We start from the raw sequence: 6,732 nt of genomic DNA, 5'->3' as shown, positions 1-6,732 counted from the left end.
AATTTGTTTTCATCTTTAGGGAAAAAAGTCTCAACACTGTATTTGTAAAGCTACTATGGGGAAATCATTTAGATTAAGCAATTAAGGAGAATGAGTCAGTTGGAGTTTTTCTGGCGTGAAGTCAATTGATGGGATGTTTTCCCATCCTTCCCATTACTGGAATCTGAAAAAAAAAAAAGTCTCATGCCTTCAGAAATAATCTGCGTATAATCAGTAAGTTGTTTGTATTGCAAACATTCCATGCTCTTATTATATATCTTGTTTAGAATAGAGAGTTGGTATATGACAGAACCATAGTCAATCAAAGAGGAAATTCTACCATAAGGCTGACATCACGTGACATTAGCATGTTTAAACAAATTTATTTAAATGTTCTTCATAGCTATTTTTATCTAGCATTTTTTAAAAATAAAATTAAGAAAAATACTTTATAAAACTTCTCACATATGCACACAAATACACAGAGGAAAATGTTTCCTCCTCCTTTATAAAAACTCTTCTTTGAAGTAACTCTTGCTCTCAGTTCTCTCTGGACTATATGCTTTCCTTGGCAGAGGAGTGAGTTCTTTGCCACAGAAGAAGCAGAAGGCATGCATCTTCTGTCCAGCCTTGCTCACCTTGTTCACTAATAGTGTCTCTTGCCCTGGTCAAAAGTTCAAGACCAAGCTGAGCGGAGTCCAGTTTCAGAAACAAAAAATAAAATAGTATCTCTTTCCTGCCTACCCAAGGTGAAAATGCACAGCTTTATGCCTCCGTGATGTATTTCCTCAGGCTTTTTAAAGAAACTAGAAATAAGCTGGATATGCTTATTTTATTTGCTTGTGCTTATTATGTCTCTAGTCATGCCTATTATATTTGATACATTGCTTATTTATTTTCACTCTTAGCAGTAGAAAAAAAAAATGCTCACATTCCATGTCCTAAACTTTAAAGGAAGGAAATCAGAAATGCAAATAAATGATTTCATCAATATTTCAAACTGCCACATGATAGAATCAAAGCAGGTAGTCAACCATGTGTGGTAGAACTAGGAATTCGGGCAAAATGGTTGGAATCTCACACTTACTCGCTGTAAGACCTTGACAAATTGGGTTTAATCTTTCTGAGCCTTTGATTCCACTTCTATTCAATGAAGGTAATTATAACACCAGCCTCACAGGGTAGCTGTGAGGATTGCAGAGCCAGAAAAGTGCCCCCAAAAAATGTCCAGCATATTGAAAGCACTCAAAAGTGCCTGTTACTGGTAACAATAATATTATTCTATTTATTTTGGTTATCTTTTTTATTACCCCCAACAGTACCAGCACAGTGCCTTGTATACAAGAATATAATAAACTGAATGTATTAATGAATGAACGTAATTATGATGTGACTATATACAACTCCTTAAAATGTGTACAACTATATTAAATACTTTCTCTTTCCTTCTTCCTCTAATTTTCTTCTTTAAAGACAAAGACTCAGGATTTTCACTATCCCTGGAAATAAAGAGATGAGATTTCATAATTTTCCTTCAACTGTAGATTGACTGTATGGTGCTTAGAATCTCAGTTTAATGGTAACTGTCAAGAATGTAAATTATCAGGAACTCAGATGCCTATTCATTTGTTCAACTATTTAAAATTAAAGTCTTGGGGTGAGGATGGAGAAAATTGGGCAACAATGTAGATTTCTGTTATGCTATTCTACTTCTTAAAACTTTTAGAAACCTCATAATCCAGGAAATACATTAATTAATTGGTTAGTTTTATGTCTCCTTGAAAATAGTCCATAGGGTCTAAAACGATGCTTCTGAAACAACATTAAATGAATGACTAGGCAACCTTATAAAATGTAGATCCTAATTCAGCAGTTCTGGGACGGGGCCTGAGATTTACATAAGCATGTTTGTGATGCTGATGCTGCTGCCTGTAAACTAGGTTGAAAAGCAGGAATCTAAGATCTTAAGATATTCTACATTGCTTGAACCGAAGGATAAATATAATTGTTTTGAGCCAAGACAAAGGAGATAAATTACAATTTTTAAAAACATAATTTTATCAGCCATTTGCTCTCCCAGGCAAATTTTAAGTTCTTTTCAATATCTATCATTAACTATTAAATATAACAAATAATGCCTTACAAATGGAGATTATAACAGATAAGGAGAGACAAGTCAACATAAATTAACAACTAAGTATGATTGGCAGGAGTTTTTTTGCTTTCAATAAAGAGCCTGGGGTTGGGGGGACACACACTTAAAAAAGCTACTCAAGTATCAGTTTTTAACCAAAAAAGAAGAAAACGGGGTTAATATTTAAAGTCACAATTAATAATAGAAAGCAAACTTAAAAAGTGGGAAAATATTTGCAATGTACATGATAGATAAACTTTTAAACATATAATGAGATATTAGATATAAAGAGATTCAGTTTAAAAATGGGAAAATGATTTGAACTGTTGAACAGGTCACCCAGAGGTGAATAAGCATACATAAGTTTTTAAAATATAACTAGACTACTAATTAAATAATTAAGTACTTAAAATATAATGCTATTCTTCAACTGCCAAATTCTGAGACTAAAGTTTTCATTCTCAACGCTGTCAAAGATACCATGAAATTGATGCTCTTAAACAATGTACTTTACTTCGGTCATTTTAAAAAACAATTTCATAATCTATATCAAGAACCTTAAAGTATTCATATACCAGGTGTCTATTCAAGAACATAAAAGATCTGCTATTTAAAAGTAGAGGCTTTCTTTCCTTAGTCCTGCCCAGTTGTAAAGTGACTGCCTAGTTGTAAAATTCCTAAACTTGGTATCGATGTATTCTTTTACATCCATGATCTATTTGATTTTACTAAAAGTAAAATCACATTCTCAAAGACTTATTTCTTAAAGAGTTGTAATATCAGATGATTCATATGTTCTGCATCACATCCTCTAGATCCACTTTTGCTTTGGCCACTGCTTGTACTAACCAGGTGCATACAGATGCCACTTCACAACATCTTGTTTCCGCTCCAATCTGTGCCTTCTTTTCTGATTTAGAGCTTCTGCGCCAGCACTCTGTGGGACACCTATATGAATCCATTCAGTTTATTTTGTTTTTTTTTATGCTGTGCAAACCAGAATATGTGAAGGGCAGCCACAGGTCAATGGGAAAAACAAGCAAAAATATTGTACTAAAGCTTCTGATCTACCACTGCAACTGGAATTCCCAATCTGCCAGCAACAGAAATGAATGCCAAGTCTTGCTTATAAACAACGGCTCATGGAGCTCAGCCATTAATTTTATGTCAGGTTGATCAGTTTGGACTACATTCATGCTACAGGTGACAGCAATTTTCTCTTGCCAGAATTGAAATCACCTCTGGATATCAACTTGCCTTTTCTGTTCAAGTGCCTCTTGACACAACTCAAATACTTACACAGTACATGGGACCCTCCATAATATAACCTCAGACTGAATGATCCATTCTAAGAAAGGTAGGGCCTGACCAGGGATTCACTGATCCTCTCATACAGCGTGGCATCTTGGAAGCAGCTGGCCTAATCAAATATTTGAACACCTATTAAAACATCAAAAGCAGCATCTTGGAGCATTTTCTAGGATGAGATGTATGCACTGAACTAATGCCTGATATTCAGCATTGTGTCCCCACTAACTAGGCTACCTGAGTGCAAGAAACAAATGATGGAAGTAGGATTGGCCCCTGTGCCTTTGCTCCCAGTGACCCTTTTGAAGAATTTCGATTTCCTCACCCTACAAATTGAGTTTCTGTTGGATTAGAAGACCTAGATCCTGAGTGGAATTGGGGAAGGGCAGCAAGAAGGGGAAACATCTACCTGTGTACACAGCAAGGGTTTCATTAAAGTAGAGGCTGGTCAGGATTCTCTTATATCAATGCAATAGCAGGTTAAGAAAGGAGTTACAATATTGTTGGACATGATCTGGAATACCAAAAGATGGGTTGTTGTAACACAATGTGGGCAGGCAGGAATATGTCCAGAACCTAGAAGTTCACTGGAGCATCCTGGTGTTTTTATGCCTGTTGATGAATGTTATAGGTAATTGCAAAAAATCGAAACTACAACATTAAAGCAGCTGAGGGCTCCAAACCGTCAGGAAGCAAGCCACTAGACCAAAGTTCTGGCCTATGGTGAGAAAAGTAAAGGATCATTGATAGAGGAAGAAGGAATAAGTCATTTATTTTATGGGACTAGTAATCATTTTCTTTAGGACTACTTGCAGTAGTGGAGAAAGTACCTTATTACATTAAGTTTTGCATTTTATTAATGTCATTGTCCCTGAATAATTTAAAAAATAAACATAATAAAGGGTGATCAGCCAACATGATTATTCATGTATGTAGTAAGAATGAGGGTGAGAGTCATTAAGTAGTTATGCATATTTAAAATAAGTTAGGTAATCACACACAGGCATATTTCTACAGATTAATGAACAAGAGATTCCAGAAATAAATTTAAAGTTATGTCAGGCTACTATATGATGGAGGCATTTTATGTAATTGGGAAAAAGATAAATTTTTCAACAAGTGATGTTAAGGTAACCACATAGGATCCTTCCTTCCTGCATTTGTCATTTTTTAAGTGCCAAAGGAATTGAAGATGTAAATATAAGGTAAATGATAAAAATATTCAAAGAAAATATGAAATAATTTATCAACTCAACTACATATGAATAAAACATAACTACAGGGCACAAGTTTCATGAATGCAGTCAGGCTTAAAGACAAAATTGTAAGATAAAAATTGTAACACATGATTATAAGGATAATTAATTATTAAAATTAATAGGAAAGAAGTCAATGACTCAATTAAAATAAGCAAAAGATATTAACCAACTATTTACTTACAAAATATGAATTTTTTAAAAGATGTTCACCCTTACTTTAAAAAAACAGTAATAAATAAGTTTTAATTTATTTTGGCAGAGATCAAATCACTTGAAAGTGCATTATGCTGGCAAGGGTGTGGGGAAAAAGCTGTTCTCATACTCTCTTGGTGAGGTATAAACTGACATCTTCACTAAGGTAATTTGGCAATGTCTACTAAAATTTAAATTGTATCTACTCTGCCCCTTTATAGTATAATATATTAAACATTTAAAGAACCTAAATGCCCATCAACAAATTGTAGTGCACTTATACAATGGCAGCTCTATATAAACTGATATTAAACTATTTCCAAGGTATATTATTAAATTTAAAAAGAAAACAAGTTAAGAATCAAGTATTCGTAATCTTGGAATAAAAATGGATATATATGTATCATAATATATGTATGTACATGCTTGTATATGCACCAGTTATCTACAGAGAAATATATGTGACCTATCATCATGTTTGCCTCTGAGTGGGGAATGGAATGAGAACCAGGGAGAGATGATCACTTTCCACTATAAACCCTTTTATATTTTCTGAATTTTGTGCCATCTGTATTTATTAATTGTCAAAAGACTGGTTATGTAAAAGCTAATTATTTTCAGCATTACTATGATTTTATATAGTAATTTAAATCATAGTTCAATGCTTCTTAAGATTGCATCTTATAAATACATAATAATTTATTTGGTAATCTTTCTGTTATTGAATGTGGTTTTTTCTAATTTTTTTATAGATTTTGCATGCTTATATGTAGTTATTTTTTCCCCATGCCTGTGCTAGCCAACCTCATCTGTCCACTGTTATAATGTGCATATTCATATCCCTCATCTTCTCTTTTACATTAACCCATGCCTCCCCAGCTTCTCAATGGCTTTAAGCCCAGTCCATGTTTTACAGCCTATTTTTCTTTTCTCTAACTACCCTTGACCATAATAATATTCCCTTTCATTTACTTTTTATATATTACTTTTATGTGCCTATTTCGTTTCCATTTATAAAACAAGAATATCAATATCAACCTCAAGAGAATATTTGTGAATTTTTCATCTTCATATTATCACTCCCTATCACAGGGCCTGACACATGGTGTATGTGTCATGTGTCTATTAATGTCCTCTAAATTGTAATTAATTACAATTAATTTGAAGAAATTAATTATCTATATGCTTCCTATTTGCAAAAACAAAATGTCTTGGGAAGCAAATTTGATTGGGGGAAAATATATATGCATGTAAGTTTTATGTAATTTTTCTCACAATAATATTTTGGTATGCTTAGCAATAATAAGGATACCCAAAGATATTATTTTACCATCTAGTATAGAGTTGAAAAGAAAAAGAGTTGCATAGAATCTTCTAAGTATAGTTCAGTCAGTATCTGTTTGTTGTACCATTACTATCTACTGGCTACTGTTCGACCATGATCAGCAAATTAGTAGATTGAATTCTTGATGATACTTTTATTTTCTGTCTAATGGTGTATTAACTTAGCTGACATTGACTGTCTTAATTAGAATCAGTTAGCACATCAGAACATTGTTTATCAAGCATGGCAAATATTTGCCTTAACTGCTTGATTTCTGCTCTTTAAAAAGAAAAGAAATGATATGCTAAGAAGGCCTAGTAAGGAGAGGGCCTTCAGTTGAGTTATTACTCAATTGAGTTATTCTGGAGCATCCCAAGCCCCAATCTCTTGATTTTTAGATCCCTGGTGGACTTTAGTATATATCAAACCTCTTAGTTAAGACACTAAGATACAGATAAAATAATTGTTTTTGTACATATTTTCTTAAAATATATTAATAAAATATATTTATGTGCATATTGTATCTCTGTATATAA

This window comes from Sapajus apella, unplaced genomic scaffold, assembly GCF_009761245.1.
Source record: "Sapajus apella isolate SASKATOON/1434 unplaced genomic scaffold, GSC_monkey_1.0 scaffold7, whole genome shotgun sequence".
Taxonomy (NCBI): domain Eukaryota; kingdom Metazoa; phylum Chordata; class Mammalia; order Primates; family Cebidae; genus Sapajus; species Sapajus apella.
The sequence above is the reverse complement of the archived record's forward strand: the minus strand, read 5'-3'. Positions refer to the sequence as shown.